This window comes from Micromesistius poutassou (assembly GCF_964030765.1).
Source record: "Micromesistius poutassou genome assembly, chromosome: 5".
In the NCBI taxonomy this organism is placed as follows: domain Eukaryota; kingdom Metazoa; phylum Chordata; class Actinopteri; order Gadiformes; family Gadidae; genus Micromesistius; species Micromesistius poutassou.
The window spans coordinates 7,596,478-7,619,087 of record NC_140275.1 but is presented as its reverse complement, the minus strand read 5'-3'; positions in this window follow the sequence as shown (position 1 = coordinate 7,619,087).

Below are 22,610 nucleotides of genomic sequence, written 5' to 3'. Positions count from 1 at the left end.
ATAAATAACCCTATTCAAGCTCAGTTACACGTTTGCATTGAAAGGGACTGAGTTATCAACTTTTCCAGTTTTTATGCGTGCAAAATGCTTTTCAGAGCGAGAAAAGCATGTTTTGACCCACAATGTGTTTTTGACACTAACACGTGAATTATAGTCAAAACAACTGCTCTCCACTTCCAAATGGTGCGCGATGGCATAAATAAACCTATTTAAGCTCAGTCACACGTTTGCATTGAAAGGGACTGAGTTATCAACTTTTCCAGTTTTTATGCGTGCAAAATGCTTTTCAGAGCGAGAAAAGCATGTTTTGACCCACAATGTGTTTTTGACCCTAACACATGAATTATAGTCAAAACAACTGCTCTCCACTTCCAAATGGTGCGCGATGGCATAAATAACCCTATTCAAGCTCAGTTACACGTTTGCATTGAAAGGGACTGAGTTATCAACTTTTCCAGTTTTTATGCGTGCAAAATGCTTTTCAGAGCGAGAAAAGCATGTTTTGACCCACAATGTGTTTTTGACACTAACACGTGAATTATAGTCAAAACAACTGCTCTCCACTTCCAAATGGTGCGCGATGGCATAAATAAACCTATTTAAGCTCAGTCACACGTTTGCATTGAAAGGGACTGAGTTATCAACTTTTCCAGTTTTTATGCGTGCAAAATGCTTTTCAGAGCGAGAAAAGCATGTTTTGACCCACAATGTGTTTTTGACCCTAACACATGAATTATAGTCAAAACAACTGCTCTCCACTTCCAAATGGTGCGCGATGGCATAAATAACCCTATTTAAGCTCAGTTACACGTTTGCATTGAAAGGGACTGAGTTATCAACTTTTCCAGTTTTTATGCGTGCAAAATGCTTTTCAGAGCGAGAAAAGCATGTTTTGACCCACAATGTGTTTTTGACCCTAACACGTGAATTTTGCTCAAAACAACTGCTCTCCACTTCCAAATGGTGCGCGATGGCATAAATAACCCTATTTAAGCTCAGTTACACGTATGCATTGAAAGGGACTGAGTTATCAACTTGTCCAGTTTTTATGCGTGCAAAATGCTTTTCAGAGCGAGAAAAGCATGTTTTGACCCACAATGTGTTTTTGACCCTAACACGTGAATTATAGTCAAAACAACTGCTCTCCACTTCCAAATGGTGCGCGATGGCATAAATAACCCTATTCAAGCTCAGTTACACGTTTGCATTGAAAGGGACTGAGTTATCAACTTTTCCAGTTTTTATGCGTGCAAAATGCTTTTCAGAGCGAGAGAATCACTTTTTGACCAAAAATGTGTTTTTGACCCTGACACGTGAATTTTGCTCAAAACAACTGCTCTCCACTTCCAAATGGTGCTCGATGGCATAAATAAACCTATTTAAGCTCAGTTACACGTTTGCATTGAAAGGGACTGAGTTATTCACTTTTCCAGTTTTTATGCGTGCAAAATGCTTTTCAGAGCGAGAAAAGCATGTTTTGACCCACAATGTGTTTTTGACCCTAACACGTGAATTATAGTCAAAACAACTGCTCTCCACTTCCAAATGGTGCGCGATGGCATAAATAACCCTATTTAAGCTCAGTTACACGTTTGCATTGATAGGGACTGAGTTATCAACTTTTCCAGTTTTTATGCGTGCAAAATGCTTTTCAGAGCGAGAAAAGCATGTTTTGACCCACAATGTGTTTTTGACCCTAACACGTGAATTATAGTCAAAACAACTGCTCTCCACTTCCAAATGGTGCGCGATGGCATAAATAACCCTATTCAAGCTCAGTTACACGTTTGCATTGAAAGGGACTGAGTTATCAACTTTTCCAGTTTTTATGCGTGCAAAATGCTTTTCAGAGCGAGAGAATCACTTTTTGACCAAAAATGTGTTTTTGACCCTGACACGTGAATTTTGCTCAAAACAACTGCTCTCCACTTCCAAATGGTGCGCGATGGCATAAATAACCCTATTTAAGCTCAGTTACACGTATGCATTGAAAGGGACTGAGTTATCAACTTGTCCAGTTTTTATGCGTGCAAAATGCTTTTCAGAGCGAGAAAAGCATGTTTTGACCCACAATGTGTTTTTGACCCTAACACGTGAATTATAGTCAAAACAACTGCTCTCCACTTCCAAATGGTGCGCGATGGCATAAATAACCCTATTCAAGCTCAGTTACACGTTTGCATTGAAAGGGACTGAGTTATCAACTTTTCCAGTTTTTATGCGTGCAAAATGCTTTTCAGAGCGAGAGAATCACTTTTTGACCAAAAATGTGTTTTTGACCCTGACACGTGAATTTTGCTCAAAACAACTGCTCTCCACTTCCAAATGGTGCTCGATGGCATAAATAAACCTATTTAAGCTCAGTTACACGTTTGCATTGAAAGGGACTGAGTTATTCACTTTTCCAGTTTTTATGCGTGCAAAATGCTTTTCAGAGCGAGAAAAGCATGTTTTGACCCACAATGTGTTTTTGACCCTAACACGTGAATTATAGTCAAAACAACTGCTCTCCACTTCCAAATGGTGCGCGATGGCATAAATAACCCTATTCAAGCTCAGTTACACGTTTGCATTGAAAGGGACTGAGTTATCAACTTTTCCAGTTTTTATGCGTGCAAAATGCTTTTCAGAGCGAGAGAATCACTTTTTGACCAAAAATGTGTTTTTGACCCTGACACGTGAATTTTGCTCAAAACAACTGCTCTCCACTTCCAAATGGTGCGCGATGGCATAAATAACCCTATTTAAGCTCAGTTACACGTTTGCATTGAAAGGGACTGAGTTATCAACTTTTCCAGTTTTTATGCGTGCAAAATGCTTTTCAGAGCGAGAAAAGCATGTTTTGACCCACAATGTGTTTTTGACCCTAACACGTGAATTATAGTCAAAACAACTGCTCTCCACTTCCAAATGGTGCGCGATGGCATAAATAACCCTATTTAAGCTCAGTTACACGTTTGCATTGAAAGGGACTGAGTTATCAACTTTTCCAGTTTTTATGCGTGCAAAATGCTTTTCAGAGCGAGAAAAGCATGTTTTGACCCACAATGTGTTTTTGACCCTAACACGTGAATTATAGTCAAAACAACTGCTCTCCACTTCCAAATGGTGCGCGATGGCATAAATAACCCTATTCAAGCTCAGTTACACGTTTGCATTGAAAGGGACTGAGTTATCAACTTTTCCAGTTTTTATGCGTGCAAAATGCTTTTCAGAGCGAGAAAAGCATGTTTTGACCCACAATGTGTTTTTGACCCTAACACGTGAATTATAGTCAAAACAACTGCTCTCCACTTCCAAATGGTGCGCGATGGCATAAATAACCCTATTCAAGCTCAGTTACACGTTTGCATTGAAAGGGACTGAGTTATCAACTTTTCCAGTTTTTATGCGTGCAAAATGCTTTTCAGAGCGAGAGAATCACTTTTTGACCAAAAATGTGTTTTTGACCCTGACACGTGAATTTTGCTCAAAACAACTGCTCTCCACTTCCAAATGGTGCTCGATGGCATAAATAAACCTATTTAAGCTCAGTTACACGTTTGCATTGAAAGGGACTGAGTTATTCACTTTTCCAGTTTTTATGCGTGCAAAATGCTTTTCAGAGCGAGAAAAGCATGTTTTGACCCACAATGTGTTTTTGACCCTAACACGTGAATTATAGTCAAAACAACTGCTCTCCACTTCCAAATGGTGCTCGATGGCATAAATAAACCTATTTAAGCTCAGTTACACGTTTGCATTGAAAGGGACTGAGTTATTCACTTTTCCAGTTTTTATGCGTGCAAAATGCTTTTCAGAGCGAGAAAAGCATGTTTTGACCCACAATGTGTTTTTGACCCTAACACGTGAATTATAGTCAAAACAACTGCTCTCCACTTCCAAATGGTGCGCGATGGCATAAATAACCCTATTTAAGCTCAGTTACACGTTTGCATTGAAAGGGACTGAGTTATCAACTTTTCCAGTTTTTATGCGTGCAAAATGCTTTTCATAGCGAGAAAAGCATGTTTTGACCCACAATGTGTTTTTGACCCTAACACGTGAATTATAGTCAAAACAACTGCTCTCCACTTCCAAATGGTGCGCGATGGCATAAATAACCCTATTCAAGCTCAGTTACACGTTTGCATTGAAAGGGACTGAGTTATCAACTTTTCCAGTTTTTATGCGTGCAAAATGCTTTTCAGAGCGAGAAAAGCATGTTTTGACCCACAATGTGTTTTTGACCCTAACACGTGAATTATAGTCAAAACAACTGCTCTCCACTTCCAAATGGTGCGCGATGGCATAAATAACCCTATTCAAGCTCAGTTACACGTTTGCATTGAAAGGGACTGAGTTATCAACTTTTCCAGTTTTTATGCGTGCAAAATGCTTTTCAGAGCGAGAGAATCACTTTTTGACCAAAAATGTGTTTTTGACCCTGACACGTGAATTTTGCTCAAAACAACTGCTCTCCACTTCCAAATGGTGCTCGATGGCATAAATAAACCTATTTAAGCTCAGTTACACGTTTGCATTGAAAGGGACTGAGTTATTCACTTTTCCAGTTTTTATGCGTGCAAAATGCTTTTCAGAGCGAGAAAAGCATGTTTTGACCCACAATGTGTTTTTGACCCTAACACGTGAATTATAGTCAAAACAACTGCTCTCCACTTCCAAATGGTGCTCGATGGCATAAATAAACCTATTTAAGCTCAGTTACACGTTTGCATTGAAAGGGACTGAGTTATTCACTTTTCCAGTTTTTATGCGTGCAAAATGCTTTTCAGAGCGAGAAAAGCATGTTTTGACCCACAATGTGTTTTTGACCCTAACACGTGAATTATAGTCAAAACAACTGCTCTCCACTTCCAAATGGTGCGCGATGGCATAAATAACCCTATTCAAGCTCAGTTACACGTTTGCATTGAAAGGGACTGAGTTATCAACTTTTCCAGTTTTTATGCGTGCAAAATGCTTTTCAGAGCGAGAGAATCACTTTTTGACCAAAAATGTGTTTTTGACCCTGACACGTGAATTTTGCTCAAAACAACTGCTCTCCACTTCCAAATTGTGCTCGATGGCATAAATAAACCTATTTAAGCTCAGTTACACGTTTGCATTGAAAGGGACTGAGTTATTCACTTTTCCAGTTTTTATGCGTGCAAAATGCTTTTCAGAGCGAGAAAAGCATGTTTTGACCCACAATGTGTTTTTGACCCTAACACGTGAATTATAGTCAAAACAACTGCTCTCCACTTCCAAATGGTGCGCGATGGCATAAATAACCCTATTCAAGCTCAGTTACACGTTTGCATTGAAAGGGACTGAGTTATCAACTTTTCCAGTTTTTATGCGTGCAAAATGCTTTTCAGAGCGAGAGAATCACTTTTTGACCAAAAATGTGTTTTTGACCCTGACACGTGAATTTTGCTCAAAACAACTGCTCTCCACTTCCAAATGGTGCTCGATGGCATAAATAAACCTAGTTAAGCTCAGTTACACGTTTGCATTGAAAGGGACTGAGTTATTCACTTTTCCAGTTTTTATGCGTGCAAAATGCTTTTCAGAGCGAGAAAAGCATGTTTTGACCCACAATGTGTTTTTGACCCTAACACGTGAATTATAGTCAAAACAACTGCTCTCCACTTCCAAATGGTGCGCGATGGCATAAATAACCCTATTCAAGCTCAGTTACACGTTTGCATTGAAAGGGACTGAGTTATCAACTTTTCCAGTTTTTATGCGTGCAAAATGCTTTTCAGAGCGAGAGAATCACTTTTTGACCAAAAATGTGTTTTTGACCCTGACACGTGAATTTTGCTCAAAACAACTGCTCTCCACTTCCAAATGGTGCGCGATGGCATAAATAACCCTATTTAAGCTCAGTTACACGTTTGCATTGAAAGGGACTGAGTTATCAACTTGTCCAGTTTTTATGCGTGCAAAATGCTTTTCAGAGCGAGAAAAGCATGTTTTGACCCACAATGTGTTTTTGACCCTAACACGTGAATTATAGTCAAAACAACTGCTCTCCACTTCCAAATGGTGCGCGATGGCATAAATAACCCTATTCAAGCTCAGTTACACGTTTGCATTGAAAGGGACTGAGTTATCAACTTTTCCAGTTTTTATGCGTGCAAAATGCTTTTCAGAGCGAGAAAAGCATGTTTTGACCCACAATGTGTTTTTGACACTAACACGTGAATTATAGTCAAAACAACTGCTCTCCACTTCCAAATGGTGCGCGATGGCATAAATAAACCTATTTAAGCTCAGTCACACGTTTGCATTGAAAGGGACTGAGTTATCAACTTTTCCAGTTTTTATGCGTGCAAAATGCTTTTCAGAGCGAGAAAAGCATGTTTTGACCCACAATGTGTTTTTGACCCTAACACATGAATTATAGTCAAAACAACTGCTCTCCACTTCCAAATGGTGCGCGATGGCATAAATAACCCTATTTAAGCTCAGTTACACGTTTGCATTGAAAGGGACTGAGTTATCAACTTTTCCAGTTTTTATGCGTGCAAAATGCTTTTCAGAGCGAGAAAAGCATGTTTTGACCCACAATGTGTTTTTGACCCTAACACGTGAATTATAGTCAAAACAACTGCTCTCCACTTCCAAATGGTGCGCGATGGCATAAATAACCCTATTCAAGCTCAGTTACACGTTTGCATTGAAAGGGACTGAGTTATCAACTTTTCCAGTTTTTATGCGTGCAAAATGCTTTTCAGAGCGAGAGAATCACTTTTTGACCAAAAATGTGTTTTTGACCCTGACACGTGAATTTTGCTCAAAACAACTGCTCTCCACTTCCAAATGGTGCTCGATGGCATAAATAAACCTATTTAAGCTCAGTTACACGTTTGCATTGAAAGGGACTGAGTTATCAACTTGTCCAGTTTTTATGCGTGCAAAATGCTTTTCAGAGCGAGAAAAGCATGTTTTGACCCACAATGTGTTTTTGACCCTAACACGTGAATTATAGTCAAAACAACTGCTCTCCACTTCCAAATGGTGCGCGATGGCATAAATAACCCTATTCAAGCTCAGTTACACGTTTGCATTGAAAGGGACTGAGTTATCAACTTTTCCAGTTTTTATGCGTGCAAAATGCTTTTCAGAGCGAGAAAAGCATGTTTTGACCCACAATGTGTTTTTGACACTAACACGTGAATTATAGTCAAAACAACTGCTCTCCACTTCCAAATGGTGCGCGATGGCATAAATAAACCTATTTAAGCTCAGTCACACGTTTGCATTGAAAGGGACTGAGTTATCAACTTTTCCAGTTTTTATGCGTGCAAAATGCTTTTCAGAGCGAGAAAAGCATGTTTTGACCCACAATGTGTTTTTGACCCTAACACATGAATTATAGTCAAAACAACTGCTCTCCACTTCCAAATGGTGCGCGATGGCATAAATAACCCTATTTAAGCTCAGTTACACGTTTGCATTGAAAGGGACTGAGTTATCAACTTTTCCAGTTTTTATGCGTGCAAAATGCTTTTCAGAGCGAGAAAAGCATGTTTTGACCCACAATGTGTTTTTGACCCTAACACGTGAATTATAGTCAAAACAACTGCTCTCCACTTCCAAATGGTGCGCGATGGCATAAATAACCCTATTTAAGCTCAGTTACACGTTTGCATTGAAAGGGACTGAGTTATTCACTTTTCCAGTTTTTATGCGTGCAAAATGCTTTTCAGAGCGAGAAAAGCATGTTTTGACCCACAATGTGTTTTTGACCCTAACACGTGAATTATAGTCAAAACAACTGCTCTCCACTTTCAAATGGTGCGCGATGGCATAAATAACCCTATTTAAGCTCAGTTACACGTTTGCATTGAAAGGGACTGAGTTATCAACTTTTCCAGTTTTTATGCGTGCAAAATGCTTTTCAGAGCGAGAAAAGCATGTTTTGACCCACAATGTGTTTTTGACCCTAACACGTGAATTATAGTCAAAACAACTGCTCTCCACTTCCAAATGGTGCGCGATGGCATAAATAACCCTATTCAAGCTCAGTTACACGTTTGCATTGAAAGGGACTGAGTTATCAACTTTTCCAGTTTTTATGCGTGCAAAATGCTTTTCAGAGCGAGAGAATCACTTTTTGACCAAAAATGTGTTTTTGACCCTGACACGTGAATTTTGCTCAAAACAACTGCTCTCCACTTCCAAATGGTGCTCGATGGCATAAATAAACCTATTTAAGCTCAGTTACACGTTTGCATTGAAAGGGACTGAGTTATTCACTTTTCCAGTTTTTATGCGTGCAAAATGCTTTTCAGAGCGAGAAAAGCATGTTTTGACCCACAATGTGTTTTTGACCCTAACACATGAATTATAGTCAAAACAACTGCTCTCCACTTCCAAATGGTGCGCGATGGCATAAATAACCCTATTCAAGCTCAGTTACACGTTTGCATTGAAAGGGACTGAGTTATCAACTTTTCCAGTTTTTATGCGTGCAAAATGCTTTTCAGAGCGAGAGAATCACTTTTTGACCAAAAATGTGTTTTTGACCCTGACACGTGAATTTTGCTCAAAACAACTGCTCTCCACTTCCAAATTGTGCTCGATGGCATAAATAAACCTATTTAAGCTCAGTTACACGTTTGCATTGAAAGGGACTGAGTTATTCACTTTTCCAGTTTTTATGCGTGCAAAATGCTTTTCAGAGCGAGAAAAGCATGTTTTGACCCACAATGTGTTTTTGACCCTAACACGTGAATTATAGTCAAAACAACTGCTCTCCACTTCCAAATGGTGCGCGATGGCATAAATAACCCTATTCAAGCTCAGTTACACGTTTGCATTGAAAGGGACTGAGTTATCAACTTTTCCAGTTTTTATGCGTGCAAAATGCTTTTCAGAGCGAGAGAATCACTTTTTGACCAAAAATGTGTTTTTGACCCTGACACGTGAATTTTGCTCAAAACAACTGCTCTCCACTTCCAAATGGTGCTCGATGGCATAAATAAACCTATTTAAGCTCAGTTACACGTTTGCATTGAAAGGGACTGAGTTATTCACTTTTCCAGTTTTTATGCGTGCAAAATGCTTTTCAGAGCGAGAAAAGCATGTTTTGACCCACAATGTGTTTTTGACCCTAACACGTGAATTATAGTCAAAACAACTGCTCTCCACTTCCAAATGGTGCGCGATGGCATAAATAACCCTATTCAAGCTCAGTTACACGTTTGCATTGAAAGGGACTGAGTTATCAACTTTTCCAGTTTTTATGCGTGCAAAATGCTTTTCAGAGCGAGAGAATCACTTTTTGACCAAAAATGTGTTTTTGACCCTGACACGTGAATTTTGCTCAAAACAACTGCTCTCCACTTCCAAATGGTGCGCGATGGCATAAATAACCCTATTTAAGCTCAGTTACACGTTTGCATTGAAAGGGACTGAGTTATCAACTTGTCCAGTTTTTATGCGTGCAAAATGCTTTTCAGAGCGAGAAAAGCATGTTTTGACCCACAATGTGTTTTTGACCCTAACACGTGAATTATAGTCAAAACAACTGCTCTCCACTTCCAAATGGTGCGCGATGGCATAAATAACCCTATTCAAGCTCAGTTACACGTTTGCATTGAAAGGGACTGAGTTATCAACTTTTCCAGTTTTTATGCGTGCAAAATGCTTTTCAGAGCGAGAAAAGCATGTTTTGACCCACAATGTGTTTTTGACACTAACACGTGAATTATAGTCAAAACAACTGCTCTCCACTTCCAAATGGTGCGCGATGGCATAAATAAACCTATTTAAGCTCAGTCACACGTTTGCATTGAAAGGGACTGAGTTATCAACTTTTCCAGTTTTTATGCGTGCAAAATGCTTTTCAGAGCGAGAAAAGCATGTTTTGACCCACAATGTGTTTTTGACCCTAACACATGAATTATAGTCAAAACAACTGCTCTCCACTTCCAAATGGTGCGCGATGGCATAAATAACCCTATTTAAGCTCAGTTACACGTTTGCATTGAAAGGGACTGAGTTATCAACTTTTCCAGTTTTTATGCGTGCAAAATGCTTTTCAGAGCGAGAAAAGCATGTTTTGACCCACAATGTGTTTTTGACCCTAACACGTGAATTATAGTCAAAACAACTGCTCTCCACTTCCAAATGGTGCGCGATGGCATAAATAACCCTATTCAAGCTCAGTTACACGTTTGCATTGAAAGGGACTGAGTTATCAACTTTTCCAGTTTTTATGCGTGCAAAATGCTTTTCAGAGCGAGAGAATCACTTTTTGACCAAAAATGTGTTTTTGACCCTGACACGTGAATTTTGCTCAAAACAACTGCTCTCCACTTCCAAATGGTGCTCGATGGCATAAATAAACCTATTTAAGCTCAGTTACACGTTTGCATTGAAAGGGACTGAGTTATCAACTTGTCCAGTTTTTATGCGTGCAAAATGCTTTTCAGAGCGAGAAAAGCATGTTTTGACCCACAATGTGTTTTTGACCCTAACACGTGAATTATAGTCAAAACAACTGCTCTCCACTTCCAAATGGTGCGCGATGGCATAAATAACCCTATTCAAGCTCAGTTACACGTTTGCATTGAAAGGGACTGAGTTATCAACTTTTCCAGTTTTTATGCGTGCAAAATGCTTTTCAGAGCGAGAAAAGCATGTTTTGACCCACAATGTGTTTTTGACACTAACACGTGAATTATAGTCAAAACAACTGCTCTCCACTTCCAAATGGTGCGCGATGGCATAAATAAACCTATTTAAGCTCAGTCACACGTTTGCATTGAAAGGGACTGAGTTATCAACTTTTCCAGTTTTTATGCGTGCAAAATGCTTTTCAGAGCGAGAAAAGCATGTTTTGACCCACAATGTGTTTTTGACCCTAACACATGAATTATAGTCAAAACAACTGCTCTCCACTTCCAAATGGTGCGCGATGGCATAAATAACCCTATTTAAGCTCAGTTACACGTTTGCATTGAAAGGGACTGAGTTATCAACTTTTCCAGTTTTTATGCGTGCAAAATGCTTTTCAGAGCGAGAAAAGCATGTTTTGACCCACAATGTGTTTTTGACCCTAACACGTGAATTATAGTCAAAACAACTGCTCTCCACTTCCAAATGGTGCGCGATGGCATAAATAACCCTATTTAAGCTCAGTTACACGTTTGCATTGAAAGGGACTGAGTTATTCACTTTTCCAGTTTTTATGCGTGCAAAATGCTTTTCAGAGCGAGAAAAGCATGTTTTGACCCACAATGTGTTTTTGACCCTAACACGTGAATTATAGTCAAAACAACTGCTCTCCACTTTCAAATGGTGCGCGATGGCATAAATAACCCTATTTAAGCTCAGTTACACGTTTGCATTGAAAGGGACTGAGTTATCAACTTTTCCAGTTTTTATGCGTGCAAAATGCTTTTCAGAGCGAGAAAAGCATGTTTTGACCCACAATGTGTTTTTGACCCTAACACGTGAATTATAGTCAAAACAACTGCTCTCCACTTCCAAATGGTGCGCGATGGCATAAATAACCCTATTCAAGCTCAGTTACACGTTTGCATTGAAAGGGACTGAGTTATCAACTTTTCCAGTTTTTATGCGTGCAAAATGCTTTTCAGAGCGAGAGAATCACTTTTTGACCAAAAATGTGTTTTTGACCCTGACACGTGAATTTTGCTCAAAACAACTGCTCTCCACTTCCAAATGGTGCTCGATGGCATAAATAAACCTATTTAAGCTCAGTTACACGTTTGCATTGAAAGGGACTGAGTTATTCACTTTTCCAGTTTTTATGCGTGCAAAATGCTTTTCAGAGCGAGAAAAGCATGTTTTGACCCACAATGTGTTTTTGACCCTAACACATGAATTATAGTCAAAACAACTGCTCTCCACTTCCAAATGGTGCGCGATGGCATAAATAACCCTATTCAAGCTCAGTTACACGTTTGCATTGAAAGGGACTGATTTATCAACTTTTCCAGTTTTTATGCGTGCAAAATGCTTTTCAGAGCGAGAGAATCACTTTTTGACCAAAAATGTGTTTTTGACCCTGACACGTGAATTTTGCTCAAAACAACTGCTCTCCACTTCCAAATGGTGCTCGATGGCATAAATAAACCTATTTAAGCTCAGTTACACGTTTGCATTGAAAGGGACTGAGTTATTCACTTTTCCAGTTTTTATGCGTGCAAAATGCTTTTCAGAGCGAGAAAAGCATGTTTTGACCCACAATGTGTTTTTGACCCTAACACGTGATTTATAGTCAAAACAACTGCTCTCCACTTCCAAATGGTGCGCGATGGCATAAATAACCCTATTCAAGCTCAGTTACACGTTTGCATTGAAAGGGACTGAGTTATTCACTTTTCCAGTTTTTATGCGTGCAAAATGCTTTTCAGAGCGAGAAAAGCATGTTTTGACCCACAATGTGTTTTTGACCCTAACACGTGAATTATAGTCAAAATAACTGCTCTCCACTTCCAAATGGTGCGCGATGGCATAAATAACCCTATTTAAGCTCAGTTACACGTTTGCATTGAAAGGGACTGAGTTATCAACTTTTCCAGTTTTTATGCGTGCAAAATGCTTTTCAGAGCGAGAAAAGCATGTTTTGACCCACAATGTGTTTTTGACCCTAACACGTGAATTATAGTCAAAAACAACTGCTCTCCACTTCCAAATGGTGCGCGATGGCATAAATAACCCTATTCAAGCTCAGTTACACGTTTGCATTGAAAGGGACTGATTTATCAACTTTTCCAGTTTTTATGCGTGCAAAATGCTTTTCAGAGCGAGAGAATCACTTTTTGACCAAAAATGTGTTTTTGACCCTGACACGTGAATTTTGCTCAAAACAACTGCTCTCCACTTCCAAATGGTGCTCGATGGCATAAATATACCTATTTAATCTCAGTTACACGTTTGCATTGAAAGGGACTGATTTATCAACTTTTCCAGTTTTTATGCGTGCAAAATGCTTTTCAGAGCGAGAGAATCACTTTTTGACCAAAAATGTGTTTTTGACCCTGACACGTGAATTTTGCTCAAAACAACTGCTCTCCACTTCCAAATGGTGCGCGATGGCATAAATAACCCTATTTAAGCTCAGTTACACGTTTGCATTGAAAGGGACTGAGTTATCAACTTGTCCAGTTTTTATGCGTGCAAAATGCTTTTCAGAGCGAGAAAAGCATGTTTTGACCCACAATGTGTTTTTGACCCTAACACGTGAATTATAGTCAAAACAACTGCTCTCCACTTCCAAATGGTGCGCGATGGCATAAATAACCCTATTCAAGCTCAGTTACACGTTTGCATTGAAAGGGACTGAGTTATCAACTTTTCCAGTTTTTATGCGTGCAAAATGCTTTTCAGAGCGAGAAAAGCATGTTTTGACCCACAATGTGTTTTTGACACTAACACGTGAATTATAGTCAAAACAACTGCTCTCCACTTCCAAATGGTGCGCGATGGCATAAATAAACCTATTTGAGCTCAGTCACACGTTTGCATTGAAAGGGACTGAGTTATCAACTTTTCCAGTTTTTATGCGTGCAAAATGCTTTTCAGAGCGAGAAAAGCATGTTTTGACCCACAATGTGTTTTTGACCCTAACACATGAATTATAGTCAAAACAACTGCTCTCCACTTCCAAATGGTGCGCGATGGCATAAATAACCCTATTTAAGCTCAGTTACACGTTTGCATTGAAAGGGACTGAGTTATCAACTTTTCCAGTTTTTATGCGTGCAAAATGCTTTTCAGAGCGAGAAAAGCATGTTTTGACCCACAATGTGTTTTTGACCCTAACACGTGAATTATAGTCAAAACAACTGCTCTCCACTTCCAAATGGTGCGCGATGGCATAAATAACCCTATTCAAGCTCAGTTACACGTTTGCATTGAAAGGGACTGAGTTATCAACTTTTCCAGTTTTTATGCGTGCAAAATGCTTTTCAGAGCGAGAGAATCACTTTTTGACCAAAAATGTGTTTTTGACCCTGACACGTGAATTTTGCTCAAAACAACTGCTCTCCACTTCCAAATGGTGCTCGATGGCATAAATAAACCTATTTAAGCTCAGTTACACGTTTGCATTGAAAGGGACTGAGTTATCAACTTGTCCAGTTTTTATGCGTGCAAAATGCTTTTCAGAGCGAGAAAAGCATGTTTTGACCCACAATGTGTTTTTGACCCTAACACGTGAATTATAGTCAAAACAACTGCTCTCCACTTCCAAATGGTGCGCGATGGCATAAATAACCCTATTCAAGCTCAGTTACACGTTTGCATTGAAAGGGACTGAGTTATCAACTTTTCCAGTTTTTATGCGTGCAAAATGCTTTTCAGAGCGAGAAAAGCATGTTTTGACCCACAATGTGTTTTTGACACTAACACGTGAATTATAGTCAAAACAACTGCTCTCCACTTCCAAATGGTGCGCGATGGCATAAATAAACCTATTTAAGCTCAGTCACACGTTTGCATTGAAAGGGACTGAGTTATCAACTTTTCCAGTTTTTATGCGTGCAAAATGCTTTTCAGAGCGAGAAAAGCATGTTTTGACCCACAATGTGTTTTTGACCCTAACACATGAATTATAGTCAAAACAACTGCTCTCCACTTCCAAATGGTGCGCGATGGCATAAATAACCCTATTTAAGCTCAGTTACACGTTTGCATTGAAAGGGACTGAGTTATCAACTTTTCCAGTTTTTATGCGTGCAAAATGCTTTTCAGAGCGAGAAAAGCATGTTTTGACCCACAATGTGTTTTTGACCCTAACACGTGAATTATAGTCAAAACAACTGCTCTCCACTTCCAAATGGTGCGCGATGGCATAAATAACCCTATTTAAGCTCAGTTACACGTTTGCATTGAAAGGGACTGAGTTATTCACTTTTCCAGTTTTTATGCGTGCAAAATGCTTTTCAGAGCGAGAAAAGCATGTTTTGACCCACAATGTGTTTTTGACCCTAACACGTGAATTATAGTCAAAACAACTGCTCTCCACTTTCAAATGGTGCGCGATGGCATAAATAACCCTATTTAAGCTCAGTTACACGTTTGCATTGAAAGGGACTGAGTTATCAACTTTTCCAGTTTTTATGCGTGCAAAATGCTTTTCAGAGCGAGAAAAGCATGTTTTGACCCACAATGTGTTTTTGACCCTAACACGTGAATTATAGTCAAAACAACTGCTCTCCACTTCCAAATGGTGCGCGATGGCATAAATAACCCTATTCAAGCTCAGTTACACGTTTGCATTGAAAGGGACTGAGTTATCAACTTTTCCAGTTTTTATGCGTGCAAAATGCTTTTCAGAGCGAGAGAATCACTTTTTGACCAAAAATGTGTTTTTGACCCTGACACGTGAATTTTGCTCAAAACAACTGCTCTCCACTTCCAAATGGTGCTCGATGGCATAAATAAACCTATTTAAGCTCAGTTACACGTTTGCATTGAAAGGGACTGAGTTATTCACTTTTCCAGTTTTTATGCGTGCAAAATGCTTTTCAGAGCGAGAAAAGCATGTTTTGACCCACAATGTGTTTTTGACCCTAACACATGAATTATAGTCAAAACAACTGCTCTCCACTTCCAAATGGTGCGCGATGGCATAAATAACCCTATTCAAGCTCAGTTACACGTTTGCATTGAAAGGGACTGATTTATCAACTTTTCCAGTTTTTATGCGTGCAAAATGCTTTTCAGAGCGAGAGAATCACTTTTTGACCAAAAATGTGTTTTTGACCCTGACACGTGAATTTTGCTCAAAACAACTGCTCTCCACTTCCAAATGGTGCTCGATGGCATAAATAAACCTATTTAAGCTCAGTTACACGTTTGCATTGAAAGGGACTGAGTTATTCACTTTTCCAGTTTTTATGCGTGCAAAATGCTTTTCAGAGCGAGAAAAGCATGTTTTGACCCACAATGTGTTTTTGACCCTAACACGTGATTTATAGTCAAAACAACTGCTCTCCACTTCCAAATGGTGCGCGATGGCATAAATAACCCTATTCAAGCTCAGTTACACGTTTGCATTGAAAGGGACTGAGTTATTCACTTTTCCAGTTTTTATGCGTGCAAAATGCTTTTCAGAGCGAGAAAAGCATGTTTTGACCCACAATGTGTTTTTGACCCTAACACGTGAATTATAGTCAAAATAACTGCTCTCCACTTCCAAATGGTGCGCGATGGCATAAATAACCCTATTTAAGCTCAGTTACACGTTTGCATTGAAAGGGACTGAGTTATCAACTTTTCCAGTTTTTATGCGTGCAAAATGCTTTTCAGAGCGAGAAAAGCATGTTTTGACCCACAATGTGTTTTTGACCCTAACACGTGAATTATAGTCAAAAACAACTGCTCTCCACTTCCAAATGGTGCGCGATGGCATAAATAACCCTATTCAAGCTCAGTTACACGTTTGCATTGAAAGGGACTGATTTATCAACTTTTCCAGTTTTTATGCGTGCAAAATGCTTTTCAGAGCGAGAGAATCACTTTTTGACCAAAAATGTGTTTTTGACCCTGACACGTGAATTTTGCTCAAAACAACTGCTCTCCACTTCCAAATGGTGCTCGATGGCATAAATATACCTATTTAATCTCAGTTACACGTTTGCATTGAAAGGGACTGATTTATCAACTTTTCCAGTTTTTATGCGTGCAAAATGCTTTTCAGAGCGAGAGAATCACTTTTTGACCAAAAATGTGTTTTTGACCCTGACACGTGAATTTTGCTCAAAACAACTGCTCTCCACTTCCAAATGGTGCTCGATGGCATAAATAAACCTATTTAAGCTCAGTTACACGTTTGCATTGAAAGGGACTGAGTTATTCACTTTTCCAGTTTTTATGCGTGCAAAATGCTTTTCAGAGCGAGAAAAGCATGTTTTGACCCACAATGTGTTTTTGACCCTAACACGTGATTTATAGTCAAAACAACTGCTCTCCACTTCCAAATGGTGCGCGATGGCATAAATAACCCTATTCAAGCTCAGTTACACGTTTGCATTGAAAGGGACTGAGTTATTCACTTTTCCAGTTTTTATGCGTGCAAAATGCTTTTCAGAGCGAGAAAAGCATGTTTTGACCCACAATGTGTTTTTGACCCTAACACGTGAATTATAGTCAAAATAACTGCTCTCCACTTCCAAATGGTGCGCGATGGCATAAATAACCCTATTTAAGCTCAGTTACACGTTTGCATTGAAAGGGACTGAGTTATCAACTTTTCCAGTTTTTATGCGTGCAAAATGCTTTTCAGAGCGAGAAAAGCATGTTTTGACCCACAATGTGTTTTTGACCCTAACACGTGAATTATAGTCAAAACAACTGCTCTCCACTTCCAAATGGTGCGCGATGGCATAAATAACCCTATTCAAGCTCAGTTACACGTTTGCATTGAAAGGGACTGATTTATCAACTTTTCCAGTTTTTATGCGTGCAAAATGCTTTTCAGAGCGAGAGAATCACTTTTTGACCAAAAATGTGTTTTTGACCCTGACACGTGAATTTTGCTCAAAACAACTGCTCTCCACTTCCAAATGGTGCTCGATGGCATAAATAAACCTATTTAAGCTCAGTTACACGTTTGCATTGAAAGGGACTGAGTTATTCACTTTTCCAGTTTTTATGCGTGCAAAATGCTTTTCAGAGCGAGAAAAGCATGTTTTGACCCACAATGTGTTTTTGACCCTAACACGTGAATTATAGTCAAAACAACTGCTCTCCACTTCCAAATGGTGCGCGATGGCATAAATAACCCTATTCAAGCTCAGTTACACGTTTGCATTGAAAGGGACTGAGTTATCAACTTTTCCAGTTTTTATGCGTGCAAAATGCTTTTCAGAGCGAGAGAATCACTTTTTGACCAAAAATGTGTTTTTGACCCTGACACGTGAATTTTGCTCAAAACAACTGCTCTCCACTTCCAAATGGTGCTCGATGGCATAAATAAACCTATTTAAGCTCAGTTACACGTTTGCATTGAAAGGGACTGAGTTATTCACTTTTCCAGTTTTTATGCGTGCAAAATGCTTTTCAGAGCGAGAAAAGCATGTTTTGACCCACAATGTGTTTTTGACCCTAACACGTGAATTATAGTCAAAACAACTGCTCTCCACTTCCAAATGGTGCGCGATGGCATAAATAACCCTATTCAAGCTCAGTTACACGTTTGCATTGAAAGGGACTGAGTTATCAACTTTTCCAGTTTTTATGCGTGCAAAATGCTTTTCAGAGCGAGAGAATCACTTTTTGACCAAAAATGTGTTTTTGACCCTGACACGTGAATTTTGCTCAAAACAACTGCTCTCCACTTCCAAATGGTGCTCGATGGCATAAATAAACCTATTTAAGCTCAGTTACACGTTTGCATTGAAAGGGACTGAGTTATTCACTTTTCCAGTTTTTATGCGTGCAAAATGCTTTTCAGAGCGAGAGAATCACTTTTTGACCAAAAATGTGTTTTTGACCCTGACACGTGAATTTTGCTCAAAACAACTGCTCTCCACTTCCAAATGGTGCTCGATGGCATAAATAAACCTATTTAAGCTCAGTTACACGTTTGCATTGAAAGGGACTGAGTTATCAACTTGTCCAGTTTTTATGCGTGCAAAATGCTTTTCAGAGCGAGAAAAGCATGTTTTGACCCACAATGTGTTTTTGACCCTAACACGTGAATTATAGTCAAAACAACTGCTCTCCACTTCCAAATGGTGCGCGATGGCATAAATAACCCTATTCAAGCTCAGTTACACGTTTGCATTGAAAGGGACTGAGTTATCAACTTTTCCAGTTTTTATGCGTGCAAAATGCTTTTCAGAGCGAGAAAAGCATGTTTTGACCCACAATGTGTTTTTGACACTAACACGTGAATTATAGTCAAAACAACTGCTCTCCACTTCCAAATGGTGCGCGATGGCATAAATAAACCTATTTAAGCTCAGTCACACGTTTGCATTGAAAGGGACTGAGTTATCAACTTTTCCAGTTTTTATGCGTGCAAAATGCTTTTCAGAGCGAGAAAAGCATGTTTTGACCCACAATGTGTTTTTGACCCTAACACATGAATTATAGTCAAAACAACTGCTCTCCACTTCCAAATGGTGCGCGATGGCATAAATAACCCTATTTAAGCTCAGTTACACGTTTGCATTGAAAGGGACTGAGTTATCAACTTTTCCAGTTTTTATGCGTGCAAAATGCTTTTCAGAGCGAGAAAAGCATGTTTTGACCCACAATGTGTTTTTGACCCTAACACGTGAATTATAGTCAAAACAACTGCTCTCCACTTCCAAATGGTGCGCGATGGCATAAATAACCCTATTTAAGCTCAGTTACACGTTTGCATTGAAAGGGACTGAGTTATTCACTTTTCCAGTTTTTATGCGTGCAAAATGCTTTTCAGAGCGAGAAAAGCATGTTTTGACCCACAATGTGTTTTTGACCCTAACACGTGAATTATAGTCAAAACAACTGCTCTCCACTTTCAAATGGTGCGCGATGGCATAAATAACCCTATTTAAGCTCAGTTACACGTTTGCATTGAAAGGGACTGAGTTATCAACTTTTCCAGTTTTTATGCGTGCAAAATGCTTTTCAGAGCGAGAAAAGCATGTTTTGACCCACAATGTGTTTTTGACCCTAACACGTGAATTATAGTCAAAACAACTGCTCTCCACTTCCAAATGGTGCTCGATGGCATAAATAAACCTATTTAATCTCAGTTACACGTTTGCATTGAAAGGGACTGATTTATCAACTTTTCCAGTTTTTATGCGTGCAAAATGCTTTTCAGAGCGAGAGAATCACTTTTTGACCAAAAATGTGTTTTTGACCCTGACACGTGAATTTTGCTCAAAACAACTGCTCTCCACTTCCAAATGGTGCTCGATGGCATAAATAAACCTATTTAAGCTCAGTTACACGTTTGCATTGAAAGGGACTGAGTTATTCACTTTTCCAGTTTTTATGCGTGCAAAATGCTTTTCAGAGCGAGAAAAGCATGTTTTGACCCACAATGTGTTTTTGACCCTAACACGTGATTTATAGTCAAAACAACTGCTCTCCACTTCCAAATGGTGCGCGATGGCATAAATAACCCTATTCAAGCTCAGTTACACGTTTGCATTGAAAGGGACTGAGTTATTCACTTTTCCAGTTTTTATGCGTGCAAAATGCTTTTCAGAGCGAGAAAAGCATGTTTTGACCCACAATGTGTTTTTGACCCTAACACGTGAATTATAGTCAAAATAACTGCTCTCCACTTCCAAATGGTGCGCGATGGCATAAATAACCCTATTTAAGCTCAGTTACACGTTTGCATTGAAAGGGACTGAGTTATCAACTTTTCCAGTTTTTATGCGTGCAAAATGCTTTTCAGAGCGAGAAAAGCATGTTTTGACCCACAATGTGTTTTTGACCCTAACACGTGAATTATAGTCAAAACAACTGCTCTCCACTTCCAAATGGTGCGCGATGGCATAAATAACCCTATTCAAGCTCAGTTACACGTTTGCATTGAAAGGGACTGATTTATCAACTTTTCCAGTTTTTATGCGTGCAAAATGCTTTTCAGAGCGAGAGAATCACTTTTTGACCAAAAATGTGTTTTTGACCCTGACACGTGAATTTTGCTCAAAACAACTGCTCTCCACTTCCAAATGGTGCTCGATGGCATAAATAAACCTATTTAAGCTCAGTTACACGTTTGCATTGAAAGGGACTGAGTTATTCACTTTTCCAGTTTTTATGCGTGCAAAATGCTTTTCAGAGCGAGAAAAGCATGTTTTGACCCACAATGTGTTTTTGACCCTAACACGTGAATTATAGTCAAAACAACTGCTCTCCACTTCCAAATGGTGCGCGATGGCATAAATAACCCTATTCAAGCTCAGTTACACGTTTGCATTGAAAGGGACTGAGTTATCAACTTTTCCAGTTTTTATGCGTGCAAAATGCTTTTCAGAGCGAGAGAATCACTTTTTGACCAAAAATGTGTTTTTGACCCTGACACGTGAATTTTGCTCAAAACAACTGCTCTCCACTTCCAAATGGTGCTCGATGGCATAAATAAACCTATTTAAGCTCAGTTACACGTTTGCATTGAAAGGGACTGAGTTATTCACTTTTCCAGTTTTTATGCGTGCAAAATGCTTTTCAGAGCGAGAAAAGCATGTTTTGACCCACAATGTGTTTTTGACCCTAACACGTGAATTATAGTCAAAACAACTGCTCTCCACTTCCAAATGGTGCGCGATGGCATAAATAACCCTATTCAAGCTCAGTTACACGTTTGCATTGAAAGGGACTGAGTTATCAACTTTTCCAGTTTTTATGCGTGCAAAATGCTTTTCAGAGCGAGAAAAGCATGTTTTGACCCACAATGTGTTTTTGACCCTAACACGTGAATTATAGTCAAAACAACTGCTCTCCACTTCCAAATGGTGCGCGATGGCATAAATAACCCTATTCAAGCTCAGTTACACGTTTGCATTGAAAGGGACTGATTTATCAACTTTTCCAGTTTTTATGCGTGTGTGGCGGGAGCGGGTGTTAGGGTGTTTGGTGTATGCGTGTGTATGTGTGATGTAGGTTGCCAACAACGCCACCTGGGACTCTACCCCAGGAAATAGCCCTCTAAAGGCCAACACAGGTCCGGAATCACACAAGGTCCAGAGGTCGTGGTTTCAAAAAGAATAAAATTTTATTTAACAATTATTAAAATAACAAAACTAAGTAATGCAGGGGGGGAACAAGGGCACCCAGATGGGACCACCACACTGGCAAACTAAACCAAAAGACACCAATCAGGGCTGGGCTTACCACGGCGGCAGGAAACTCAAAAGGGGATAAATGCAAACTAAAACCACCAGTGCACTGCAACAAAACTGTGTCAAACACCACCACCAGGGAAGGGCTGCCGCTCGCTGGGACCCAGCACCTATGGTACAAAACAAGAAAACACAAATTACGATCAGGCACAGTGTGGGGACATCTGGGACCTCTCAGTTAAAAGAAAGGGAAATCAATTACAATTATTAACAAAAAGAAATATCAAAACCAAATACAAATTTATGTATAAACAACTTAACAAAAGAACGAAATCCTAATTTAACCCAATGAATGGCTGAACAGAAACAAATCAAAAGTCAAACAAACGAATACATTATTAAAAATTTATATTGCTGCGTGAGGAGCAGCAATTACATAAAACACAACCAAGACAGGCGAGCCACTCGTTTGGAATTGTGTCCACACTGGACCGAAGCTGCGGCCACGTATAGTGACCCGAGCCAGTACGAGCTTCTCCGTCTGATTATTCTCGAACCAGGACAGCTTCGCGAACCAGGACAGCTTCGCGAACCAGGACAGCTTCGCGAACCAGGACAGGAGCGGACCTCGTCGTGGTGGCCAATGACTGGAACACACCAGGACGCCAAATGGATCAGTGCAGCACTAGTGGGAGAGTGGGAGACGCTGGTTACCGCGTCCCGCTGTACAGCGAGAAAGAGAGAGAGCGTCACAACTAGTGCAGAGAGGAAACTGCAGCAGCAGACAATAACGAGCAGCCTACCTCCGAGCTCTACTGCACCCAAGCACGCGCCCACCGAACT